The 13,913-nt window shown below is 36.7% G+C and overlaps 1 protein-coding gene across 1 annotated transcript in view; it reads left to right on the top strand.

The window, feature by feature from the left end:
- The first annotated feature begins 292 nt into the window (after positions 1–292).
- gipr (gastric inhibitory polypeptide receptor) overlaps positions 293–13,913 on the top strand; it is a 36,637-nt gene continuing 23,016 nt past the window's right edge. Inside the window, exon 1 of the mRNA XM_007236832.4 lies at positions 293–580. The gene's annotated coding sequence lies outside the window, so the exon portion shown is untranslated. The remainder of the gene's footprint in view (positions 581–13,913) is intronic.

The following is a 13,913-nucleotide window of genomic DNA, read 5'->3' as shown; positions in this document are numbered from 1 at the left end:
TGCCTATGGCACAGCTGAACCTGAGAGGACGCTACAGAAGAGGAAAGTACCACAATAAAAGTGTTTTTTAAATGTTAGGAAATGTTAATAATAATTTTAAGCAGGACTAGTTTGTTTTGTTAGTTCAAAAGAACACATTTCAGATATAAATGGTAAAAAAGAGGGTTTAGGGTTTAGTGGCTCTTTAAGACACAGGAACACTCATCCATTACGGTCGTTTTCCAGGTGACCCAGTCGCGCGTGAGAATGGGCGCGCGCTCCCGCTCGCTCTCTCTCCCTCTCTCTCTCTCTCCCTTTCTCTCTCTCTCACTCACAAACACGCGCGCGCTCGCACGATGTGTATGTGTTGAGCGGGTGGCCGGGCTGTCTGTACTCTGGGCTACTTTTCACTTATTATAAAGCTGTGCTGCTGAATTTAGTGGACATGTCGAGACTGGACCTCTGAGCTGAATTCTCCTCAGAACAGCAGGAGCTCCAGCAGGAGCACAGAATCTAACATTTCACCCTCAGTCCACTCTCTCAACATCCTGACACACCGAGAGAGGGATACAGTTTCTCCCCCACAGGACTTCTCCAACCGGTAAGATGCTGGATATGTATGCTAATGTTTCTCAGACGTTTCTGTTGGGATGTCTCAGCGGTGTGTGTTTGTGTGTGTGTGTGTGTGTGTTAATGTTCTGTATAATCAGTATATATAGTGTTAGAGATCAGTGTAAAAGTGTAAAGTAGGACACTCCTTACTACCAGCAGCTCTGGTGGACTGAGCTGGACCTTCTGTTTTACTACAGTTCTGGAAAAAATTAAGACCATTTCAGTTTCTGAATCAGTTTCTCTGATTTTTCTGTTTATAGGTATATATTTGAATAAAATGAACATTGTTGTTTTATTCTTTAAACTACAGACAATATTTCTCCCAAATTTCAAACATAAATATGGTCATTTACAGCATTTAATTGCAGAAAATGAGAAATGGCTGAAATATAAAAAAAAAGATACAGAGCTTTCAGACCTCAAATAATGCAAAGAAAAAAAGTTCATATTCGTAAAGTGTTAGGAGTTCCCAAACCAATATTTTGTGGAATAACCCTGGTTTTTAATCACAGTTTTCATGCATCTTGGCATGTTCTCCTCCACCAGTCTTACACACTGCTTTTGGATAACTTTATTTGCTCATCATTTTAAAGTGGTCTCTTATATTTTCCAGAGCTGTATTTTTGCTTCATCTAACTAGACTATCCTTTACAGGTAAACTCAGGTTGACAGGCAGACTTTTGTGTTTGTGTGCCTTTGTGTGAGTATGATATAAAGATGCCACCAAGGGTTCTATGCCATAAAAGAACCATAATTGGCTCCACAGAGAACTAGCTAAAGAAACTGACAGAGTAAAGAACCTATAAATAACTGACAGACATATATCTTCTATGAAAATTGTTCTTTATTGAACCAAAATGGAACATAGCACCGTTAATGTGCAGAGACATCTAGAGTGAGGGCTAATTATGTCTAAAGAATGGTGTGATGTTGGTGTATTATAAACAGTCACTTTAATAGAAATATTTATAATAATAGTTAGTATAAAAATAATACAAATACACACCCTATAAAATTAGTCTGAAAACAGATACATTTAAAGTCGAAAAAAAAAAAAAATTAGACCAAAAAAAACAAAACAAAACAAGACCTTGGATAAACAGGTGGAGAAACATGGCTTGTTCTGTATAATTAATCATATTTGAGATTAGTGAAGTATGTATTCCTCCTTACCAAGCTTGACCCTCTATTGTACATTTAACTGGACTAGCCTTCCCCAGGTAAACTCAGGTCAGACTCGTGTTTGTGTGTCTTTGTGTGAATATGATAGAAAGGTGCCACCAAGGGTTCTATACCCACACCTTTATTTTTCAGAGTGTACAAGGAAATCCAGAGTGAGGGTCAATTGTGTCTAAAAATGGTATTGGTGTATTATTAACAGTTATGCTAACAGACATAAAAAATAAGTACAGCAATAAAACAGACCCTATAAAATGTGACTCCTCCTCACCAAGCTGGACCCTCTGTTTTACATTGAACTGAATTAGCCTTCCCCAGGTAAACTCAGGTCAGACTTGTGTAAAGATGCCACCAAGGGTTCTATTCCTTAAAAGAACCACAGTTGGCTCTACCTACCATTTCTGTAAAGGAGCTAATAGATAGGGCTGCAACTAATGATTATTTTGGTAGTTGACTAATTTGACGATTATTTTTCTGATTAGTTGATTAGTCAACGATTATTTTCTGCCATGTCCTTTATCTCTTAAGACAATAGAAATAGCAGAACATGAGATTTAAATGGCATTTAAATGTCTGACTGTTGTTTAAACGTGGAAAGTACTGATATTTAGTGATTAAAACTGTGATATGTTGTGTTTGGGCACTTTTGGAGACACAAACTAAGTTGAAACTGTGTGAGCAAACTATTTACCCATCTCCCATTGCGCTTCTGTCTTCAGCACTTTATGTAATGTGGTACTGTTTCAAACTGACGATTAGTCGATAATGAAATTTGTATTCGACAAATTTAAATAATCAGCATTGTCGATTATATTGACTAATCGTTGCAGCCCTACTGATAGAGTAAAGAACGTTTAAGTGGTAAATCTTTTAAAAATTAAACATTTTTAGTGAGGATCAGTTGTGTCTAAAATGGTGTTAGTGTATTATTAACAGTCACACTAATAGGCATAAGAATAGGTACAGAAATAATAAAAAGAAACAGACTCTATAATATTAGCCCCTGAAAAAAACAAAAAGACCAAAAAAAAAACAAGACCGTAAAAAAACAGACCATGTTTGCAGTGTATAAACACAGTTGTTCTGTAAAATCAATCATATCTGAGATTAGTGAAGTGTGTACTCCTCCTCACTAAGCTGGACCCTCTGTAGTACATTTAACTGTACAAGCCTTCCCCAGGTAAACTCAGGTCAGACTTGTGTTTGTGTGTATTCGTGCATCACACAAAGTCTTTAACTCATTCTGTTGAGAAATGCCACATTTAAAAAGCACATTTAGTTCCATAAAGAACAGCTACCATGGTATCATCTGAGATTGTGAAGAAACTTCATTCTAACTACCCTTAACCTTTTAAAATGTTCTTTGAACATGCTATATCTCTTTTTCAAAGATGGCAGTTCTTTGTGGAAGCAATAAGTACTCTGTATAGTGTCTAGTAGGGGTGTCACGATTTCGATATTTCATCGAAGTAGATCGAAATTATGTCATGGTCTCGAGCCTCGAATTCAAAAAGAGGATCGACGATCCCTCCCGCTAAGCTACGCAATCACGCGCGCTCTACGCAAATGGCGCAGCACAATGTAGCCGACGCCGCGGGCAGCCCTTTTTCCAGAGAATGTGGACATTCTCATCTTCTTAAAGAAAATCTTGAAAATATAAAAATAACAGTTGTTTTGTCTAGCCTCAAAAATGTTATTAGTTTTGGTACCTTAAAGAGCATCTTTCTCTCAGATAAAGTTAATAATATATCTTCGTTAAAGAAAAAAACTTGTTATTCTCAGGGACCGAAAAAGTCTTAAAGTCTTATTTTTCATGTTTAACTGTTATAGTAGGATAAAGTTCAGTTTGTTAAGGCTCTAATTGTTCTATTATTTTGTACATGACTGTTCCTGTATTTTTATTATTTATTTTGTTATGTTGCATATTGCTGTTTTGATAGTGCACACTGCTGCTACCAAAAAAGCCACTAGATGGCATTAGATATATATCTTAATTAAATTATTTAAATGTGACCATTACTGCCTAATGTGGTGTATTACAGATCACTTGTATCACTTTGCATCACTTATATCAAGCCCACCTTTTGAAATAAGATATTGTAAATTTGATTAATCAAACCAATGACTGACCATAGACTAATCTAAAACTGGCATAGGCCTCTCTGCTGTAAAAAAAATCGAATCGAATTGTGACCCTAAAATAGGAAATAAAATCGAATCGAGGATTTAGAGAATCGTGACACCCCTAGTGTCTAGTGAAATTCAAAATGAGGCAGCAACAGAACAGTGACTAATTTAAGAATGAATGCAGCTTCCTTTCCTTTCATACAGTATATCTAACTGCAACAAATATGCATGTAAGTTGTTTTAAAGGTTAAAAGCTGAAATATAAGACATAAAGTAGCAGTAATGTAGCTCAGATGCTTCTTTTATGTACAGAAAGTGCATATCATAAAAATTTTAAACAAATAGACATAAAGGAACAGAACCATTTGTAAAGCGTTTGGTTGCAAACATGCAATAAAAGCAATTTAATGTCATCATTGTTCTAAGCTGATGTGAGAAGACATACACACACAATGTGTCAGAGATATATACTGTATACATATTTTATTTTTAAATTTTAAATTGTGTTTTTATTGCATTCGATGTGTAACAATCATTAAGTACATTTGTATCAAATGGATTAAGCCTTTTTTAACCAAACTCTTTAGTTATGTTTAAAATAATTATTTCCAAACAAGAAATTGCTGTACAGTATATTTTACATTTAGTTGTGTAGGTGTTCAAGTCTGTAGTATAAAAATCATCAATAACTCACTGAACTTGTTCGAAATAGCTGTTAATTTGTTGTTAATTTAGCTTTAGTTTAGACAGGGGGCTAACTGGTTTGTGTTGTTTGTACAGCAACATCACAGTGTCCTAACATAACTGTGGGCCATTCTCTCACACATGGTTTCTTCTGTAAGCCCCTGGCATGAAACTGTGGAACAGCACCCCAGTTCCCTTTGGACTGAGGGCAACCTCTTCACAACTCGCTGGGTTCTGTTTTGTCCAATGGTTTGCTCCGCAAAATCATGTAAGGCAGCGAATAAATGAGTTTAAAGCTCTTTAAATTGCTTTAGGAAGGAAGCAAAGGACGTAATAAATGGTTCTACACACAGCAACATCCCTAATGCTGATTTGATGCCAACAGTACTGAATTTGTCCACTGATGTCCAGATGCACTTTTGAAATTAAATGTGCTGAGAAATCTTTTGAGAGGTGCTTAATAGGGGGGGTATTCATGGTATTATCGCGATAACGATACTCTTGGCGATATGACAAAAAATTATTAAATAAAAAATACACTACTGCAACAAAACAAAACTTACATTTTATTATTGTATACGATATGATATGGCACACCTCTAACTGAGATATTAAAAAATACAAGAATTTTAGCAGATTTGTAACATAACTCCAAATATCTCTATATATCCAGGGTTAAAGTAAAATAAATTATACTGGACAGATATAATCTGTCTCTAGTAGATATATAATAGGAAATAAGAAATGTGTGAATTTTTCTTTTGCTTTAATCAGCAAAAAAGTAGAACCCTGATGTGATAATTAGGGGTGAGTGTTATGGCACAATATAATAGGGTATAATATCATTCACGATATTCAAAATAGTTTGATATGATACGGCACACCCCTAGTGCTTAACTTTTTCAAATGAGTAGAGTAAACCTGCGGTGAAGAATATTGGTTGTCAAATTCTGTATAATTGATATGAACTGTTTTTTTGTTTATTTAGGAGTATTTAAATCTCTTCAGTAACACAGATGCTGTGAAGGATTGTAGATACTTGTATTGCTGAACCACAATATTGTGATATTATTGCTATCATGGGCAACGTATCGTGATAATATTGTATTGTGAGATGCCCTGTGATTCCCACCACTACTGTACAGTATAAGTTGTGAGGACATATTGTGTAGCTGAAGGGGGGTAATATTTACTATCCACTCAGTGCCACTCAGGCTTATAGTGTAAACAAGACAAGATTTTAGAGCATGCCGGCTTTTAAGGTCACAAATAACTGATAAGACTGACTTCTTGGGTATTGAAATTTGCTATTGAATAAAAGGGACATAAATAAATTGGGTCAGTTCCATATACCAAGTACTTATTTTATATGCTTAACCATATTCAGCACCATATTGAGCACAGGTGATAAACTCAGGCCCTTCTTACATTCAGCCCTCATTTTGTGGCTGTGAAATGAAAAGAAATACATAAACATCTTTAATAAATCACCTCTTCTGGTTAATCATAAACACCCTTCCTGCGATGCCTTCTCTGGCCGAATGATAGGCGAGCTCATGATGAGTTTCCCCACTATCAAACTGCTGTTATCATTCCCCTGAATAAATACATCTTTGTCATTAGCCTGAAGCTCATTTGTTTGCTTCTCAAACACTTTTTGTTCAGGGGGCACACGAACTAGCCCGATGATCCATCTATAAAACACAAATATTTAAAAATCTTTGCAGGGATACATTTTAGCTCCCCACACACACGCCAGTGATGGATTCATGTAAAAAAAAAAAAAGACATTAAAAAATGTCCCATTTTCTGGGATTTCTCCTTAAAGAGGAAAAATTAAGCCGCTTTTAAGTTCATATTTACAACTTTTTGAGCTTGTAATTACAACCTGATTTCTGTTCAGGTAGCTTTAAAGCTGTTTTGTAGCTTTTGGAAACAAAACAAACATTCTAAGAATGCTTTTTTATTTACTTATGTTTTTCTGTTACAATAGAGATCAAGTTTATTTACCACAATTGCATTGTGGCATGATTTTGTACCCCACAAAACAAAATTAGACAAAGAGCATATATGCGAACTAGGTGAAAAATATTCATCCAGAAAAAAAGTATTACTATCATCTAACATCTGTTTTGTATAAAATAAAACCATTAAAAAAGAACGGCAGATTTAATGTGCTGCTAAAAAAAAAAACACACATGGCCAAGTGTAACCGTTTTCAGCATTTTTTTGTGCCATGCCCCCATTACCTATCTGACTCCACCCTCACCCAAGGCTAAAAAATGGGAGGGGAAGTTTGGAAGAGGCACTGGGTGATGTATGGGTTTAGAGGAAGGGCAGGATGGAGAGTTGATTGGCTGAGCTGCAACAGCAGCAGTGTGCCTCTGATAGCAGTGCATTGCAGATGGTTGGATGTCAGCAGGGGGCAGTATTATTGACTGGCTAATTTGCATATTTTGATGTGTCTGCATACCAAAGTACACACACACATTATCCACGCCTATAGCACAGTTCAAACTGTAAAGGCGCTGCAGAGGTGAAAATTACCACTGGTATGTTTCATTACTTCAGAGGAATAAATTTCTGCTATTAATGGAAAAAATATGGTTTAGGGCTTAGGGACTCTTTAAGTCAGAGCTCATCAGATAATCAAAGTTTTCTAATTATAAATATATGTTTCTGGTAGTGTCCATGTGTACTCATCTCATAAATACCAACATTTTCAACATCAATTGAAAGAAGTATACAGAGAAACAAAAATCTCAAATCCACCAACTGCAACTCCCATACAGCTTTCCTGCTCATCATTACCTGAATACTAATATATTCCTATTTGTTTTCCATTAACTATTTTGTATAGAAACCTGTTTGCTAAGTATTGCCAACTATTTTCAGGGTGTACGAAGCATTACTGTTGTCTTACCAATTCTGTTACTGTTGGGTGCTTTATGTTATTGTTTGCTCCTTTGGTTTTCCCCTCTCTTTTTTCATCTGGTTGTTTTTAGATGTTAATTCTTTTCGGTTTCGTTTTGGTTTGGCTTATGTCTGTTTTGACTGATGTTATGTTTGAGCTCTTGTTTAAACTGTGCACTGTTATTGCGCATGTATATTTTTATTTTAAATCCACCTTAACATTTTAAATCCGCAAGCATCTAATTAGTTTCTCAACACTTGCAAAACAGACATAGCCTAAAAATACTAGTGTCAAAATTGTCATAAGGCTTTAGTCTTCTGTTATGCTATTTATGATTCATTATGCAACACATACTCAAAGAGAGAGAAAGAGAGAGAGAGAGAGAGCAGTGCACATGTTTTAAAGACAAATGAGTGGCAGCTGCTGTGCCATGAAAAGTGAGTGTCTGTGTTGGCGCTTTGTTTTATCGAACATCTTGCAAGAGATGCAGAAGAAAATTACCTCATTGCTTTCACAGGACATATAGTTGTATCCATTTTCAGTGTAAAAATGGTCTTGTATGACTGCAAGATTAAAAAAAGATCATCCGATGACAAAATATCCACTGGTTATTTTGTAAAATGTGGAAAATTATTTAAACACACTCACCAAAAGTGTGATATAGCATTGATATCGTTTAAGGATATCTGTTAAAGATCTACATCAGTGCAAAGGGAAAATTAATGGAAACACTTTAACAAGTATTTTTTAAGTCATTTTAAGGAAGAATGTGCAATGCAAAAAAACGCTTGCAAGAGTATCAGTAATCAGTTGTCAAATAATCATTGTATTATTTTTGTGATATCATATATTAATTAAATACTCCATTGTCCTTTAGTTTCTTATTTCAAATAAATATATATTATGCACAAGGGGACCTAGTATTCTTTCTTTATTTTACAGCTTTATTGTAATGTCTTTACAATGACATTCCAGCCTAGGAATGCCCACACGTATTGTAAGTTGTGAGGTGTTGTCTTGTGAGTAAAGTTGTCTTCTGAAGTTGTGTAGGCATATAACATTCCTCGATCCACAGTGTCATGTGTGTACCAGGAATACATCATAGATAGCATTACCACCCACAGTGGACAGTGCAGTGGGTGATAATGATAATGACTAGCATCATCCGGCTAGAGTTGTCCATGCACAAGCTGACAAGCAACTCTGAGAGAAATTAAATTTACATTCAGTTCCTCACACATATATCTTGCAGTTCAGGTCAGGTAATTTTTATATTTCCTAAAGGTTCAATAAATATTTATTTGTCTGTTTGTCAGGGAAATGGCAGAAGTCATGGTAATCATTACCATGTTGGTCCCATGATTTTTGGCCCGTCGGTGTATTAAATTACTAAAGGAGAAATCAGGTGTGAAATAGACTTGGGATGTAGTAAACCACGAATACAAGTCCAATCTTTTGTCGAATAGCCCACCTCCATTCACCCATTTCCATTCTGAAATACAGCCCTTTTAGCCTATGCTCCCAACAATTGAAGCGATAGGGGCATAGCCCTAAATTTATTCAGTGGAAATATTCATGCATTTCAAGCTATTTAATTACCTTTTCCCCTATCCTACCTAAATTTCAAGGACCTCTGAATACCAATAAAGTGTGGGTCTACGTTGAGCTGTTAATAGTATAAAAATAGTGATTTCTTTGCATGGGCAACGCTATGCCCCTATCACTAGCATTGTAAACCTGTTAGAAGAATGCTGGGGATGAATGGAGGTGGACTTCTTGACAAAAGTCCATAATCATTATCATTTTTAACTACACCCCATGTCCATTTCACACCAGTTCTCCTTTAAGATCAACACAGAAGCATCACACTCTCCATAAAAACCCACAATCATAAAGTATCTAATGGCTTTAAACAAGAAAAAGCAGGTTACTTGTTTGTGCCCCAAACAGGTTCTGTGAGCATGTTGATTTCCTGAAAGACTGGGACTAATCCCCTCCATTAAAGGAATGCCAGTGCTTAGCCAAGCTATTAATGGCAAGACTAATTCTAGTGAAGTGTTCACATCTGTAGTCTTAGTGGTTATTTAAGCCATTGAACATGTTTTTAAACTGGTTTCAGAACACCCTGATTTCTTAAACTGAAGTGAATTGACTGATTTTCCGCTCTGTTAATGTGCCTGTACTTTAGTGTTAGTGATGAAGTTGCTTTCACACTGATGAACTTTCCTTCCTTTCAGATCATGCAGCATAATTGTTAATGACTGATGGCATGAAGTGTTAATTATTAATCTCACTGAGTGGAGCTTCACATACAGGTGACAATGAAGCCTCTGGCTCTATAAAACATATTGAAATGAGATATTATTAATAGAACTGAAAGAAGATATGTGAAAACACTGTAAGAAAAGAAAATGCAGATTCACTACTGAGTCATAACAGAGATGCTACCAGAGATGCTATTGGAGAAAAAATAAAGATTTCTTCCAACTCGCTAATGGCTCCAATTCAAAGCTCCATTTCCTTGAGTTGCTTGTTTGTTTGCTAGAGGAAACTGCTTTTCTCCAAGCTATTGTTCCATTCTCTTAAAAGATCTTTCTTTATTGTTTGTGTTTCTGCATAATATCATGGTGAACTAATGCTTGCCTTGAATGTGAGCCACCAGGTGGTCTCTTTAATGCTGCCCACCTCAGCTCTGTCTGTGCAGAATGAGGTACAGTATAAGCAGGTATACACTCATCATAAAAAAATAGTTGCACCCATAATTAATCAACCGACAAGAATGAATCTTCAGTGATGAGTTCTACTCTTGTCTTGGTTGAAACGATGAACGAACCCATGTGTGGATGCACTGTGATCAGTGCAAAGATCACAAAGTTCATGGTGTCATTGATTTGGTGGGAAATTTTTGTACGATGACACAATGCAGTTTGATGACCCAACTGCAATTCAATCAGTGGACCTAGCTTATCTGAATGCACACTCTGGTGCATTATTCCAGCAGGACAATGCTCATCCGCATGCAGCTACCATCTCAAAAGTTTGCCTTGAAGTAGGCCTGGACAATAATTCGATATTGGTATTTATCGCGATAAGAAATGTTTCAATAACGGTGATATCAGTTTTGTGGTATATCGATATGTATTATTTACCGAATCACGGACAGGCGTTTTTTACTGGCGTCAGCTCGCCGCAGAGCTCAACACATTCAGCCCCCGTAGCTGGGCTACGTCAGTGCGTGATGACCTAACCACACAGGCATGTAGCCAAACAGGCTAGGCTAGATTAAAATGGCTAGGCTAGGGTCCGCTTCGCTACGCAGCAAAAATGTCTCGCGCTGGAGCCAAACGGAGCCGGGACGAGCGGATCCAAGGCTAAGGTCGGTTCGGTCGGCCGCGGGTCCTCGAGGCCGGCCGCGGGTCCGCTCGCGGGTCCTCCGCGGGTCCGCTCCCTTGCCGCTTTGCTGCAAATTGTGCCGGAGAGTGCAGCCGACCAGCAGCGGTAATGTTAATACATCTAATCTGTTCCACCACTTCAAGCAACTCCACTACATACAATGTTTTTCTAATACTGACTGAAGCACTTCTATAGCTTATGTTGTAACTAAGTTATTCATAGTTGATAAAGCCTGTAGGTTTGTTTATTTGACGGGAAAATCTTGTTGCTTTTATGTATATAAAGGCTTCTTGTATTCTATATCCTAGTTGAAACACTTTAATCTGTTAAATTTGTTCACAAAGAATAAGAAGTTCTGCCTCTGTTGTAATTTATATTTTTATTGGTAATAGTTATATAGGCTTATGTTTGACAGGGATGTCATGTTATTATTTTGCTATATGCAAATAATATTGAGCATTGATTTATTTTGACTACTTTTATTTCTAAAGTAGTAAAGTTTTTGTGAAAGGAGGTTTCAAATACTTAAATAAAATTTTCAGACAGTAGTAGGTACAGATTTCCATTAGATAGATAGATAGATAGATAGATAGATAGATAGATAGATAGATAGATAGATAGATAGATAGATAGATAGATGTGCATATAATGAGGGTATCTGATGCCAGCCATACAAAAAGTGCAAATACACAGTTATATAATAATTTAAATTCGCAGTGCTGCAGGGATTGCAGGGCTTCTTAGCAGTTTTCTGAGGCCTTCAAAGTATTTATATCGATATCGAAATGATATCGTATTGACCGAAATTTAAGGAATATATCGTGATATAAATTTTGGCCATATCGTCCAGCACTACCTTGAAGACACAGATACTATATAGTGGCCAGCCACATCATCAGACCTCTCCCTGATTAAGATATGTGTGCGTGGGTTGCTATTGGACACGCTATTAACATTCCACCCCTACTGAAAAATTAGCAGGAACTGCATAAAAATCCAGAAGTATAGGATGGATTATCACAGAACACCAGTAGGAACCTCTACAACGCCATAGCATACACACTACTCCTTTATGTGAAGCTCAATAAATGTGACAAACCACTGCTGATATCAGTCAAATTAATTTTAATAATTTATTGTTCCTAGCAAACTTCATCTCCCTTCCAATGAGCATTTCAAACCAACACTTCCTTCTGGGTGCAACTATTTTTTTGCAACTATTACTGTGATAATGAGTGGAATAGCAGTAACAATAGCAATGGCAATAAGGATGCATAACCAGCCACAGGTTTAGATCACACATGATGAAGTGTGTGCCAGTGGTTCTTAGAGCAATTGATCAGGTCCCTTGCTCCCTTGACATTATCTGACTTACCAACTAATAGTCTGCAAGGTCAGCCATCTTTACCTAGCTGTCTTACTGTTTATTTTTCAACATTTAAAAAGGATCTCACTTCGTCTTTAAGTAGAATAACCTCCTACTCTCATCATATCTTGAATGACCTCTAAAAATCTAATATCCCCTTCTGAACCTTTTGTCCATAAAGGTCCTTAGGCCTGATTTAGAGAGATCCAGCAAGGCTGCTTGGCCTCTGGTGGTCTCTTCACAGATGTGGTTGAGAGATACAAGGAAGGAATTCTAAACAAGCTGAGCATGAACACATGAACTGCAGCTCAGATGGCAGTCTGCTCTCTTTCTCCGAGTTGGAGGTTAGATACTTCTACAAATATGGCCCCATTTTATGTTCTTTGATGAGGCTCTTTGAGGAGAGAGCTGCAGTAAATGATTCAAAATCATTAGATTTTTGTTTGTTTTAAGTAGGCTATTGAATTAAAATCTGACTAGCTCCACTGTTTTAGAATTTATTTGGCTCATACATCTTTTAATAAAGGTAATTTAATATGAACTATTGTTCTTCTAACAATAGGTTGTTGTTGCTGGGCTGTACTGTATTTAGATATCACTTCTTTTGAATTGTTTCCAAAGAAATTATGCAAATACGAAAGAGTTAGTGTACATTACAATATTGTCCAGTCTATATCAAATTGGAAAATCAATATGGGGCACTGTTCTAATACTCATTTCTTGAATTAAGAAAGCAGCAGTCATTTTCAGCCAGACTACAGAGCAGAGTCAACCTGCACTTACACAATAGGACTGGAACTTTGTGCAAAGAAAAAATATAACTTTGTTTAACCTTGCTATAAAACACGCAGGGGTTGGAAAATGAAACTGAAACTGAAACACCTGGATTTAGACCACAATAATTTATTGTCCCGACGGACAGTTCTGGTAGAAACAGGAGAGTTAAGGTGCACATTGAATTCTGCTGTGATTTGAGCAGCCGTGGTTTTATGTTTTTTGGATACAATCCGGGTTAGCACCCGAACATCCCTTTCAGACAACTTCCTCTTACAGCGTCCACAGTTAATCCTGTTGGATGTGGTTCATCCTTCTTGGTGATATGCTGACATTACCCTGGATACCGAGGCTCTTGATACATCACAAACACTTGCTGTCTTGGTCACAGATGCACCAGCAAGACGTGCTCCAACAATTTGTCCTCTTTTGAACTCTGGTATGTCACCCATAATGTTGTGTGCATTGCAATATTTGGAGCAAAACTGTGCTCTTACCCTGCTAATTGAACCTTCACACTCTGCTCTTACGGGTGCAATGTGCAATTAATGAAGATTGACCACCAGGCTGCTCCTTTCAGACCCTTCGTCCGTTACAATAGACATTCTTTTACAGTAACACTTATTAAGATCTCGTTTCCATCAGCATAGACCATGAGCCAATGAAAATGTTTACAAGCCAATGAAACAGAAGCTTAGAGCCACCCACTACGCTGAAAAAAAATCTCATGGTTAATAATGAATTATTTTTTATCATGATAAAAAAGTCAATATCAAATATAAAATAAACACGTTGAACACAGGTTTCCAATGCAATGGACATCAAATATTTTAGTTGGATAAATTTTTTTATACAGATTTTATATTAGAATATTAGAGACTATTT

The sequence above is a fragment of the Astyanax mexicanus genome, chromosome 18 (genome assembly GCF_023375975.1).
Source record: "Astyanax mexicanus isolate ESR-SI-001 chromosome 18, AstMex3_surface, whole genome shotgun sequence".
Taxonomy (NCBI): Eukaryota; Metazoa; Chordata; class Actinopteri; order Characiformes; family Acestrorhamphidae; genus Astyanax; species Astyanax mexicanus.
Note: the sequence above shows the minus strand (reverse complement) of the source record. Positions and strands in the feature narration are given on the sequence as shown.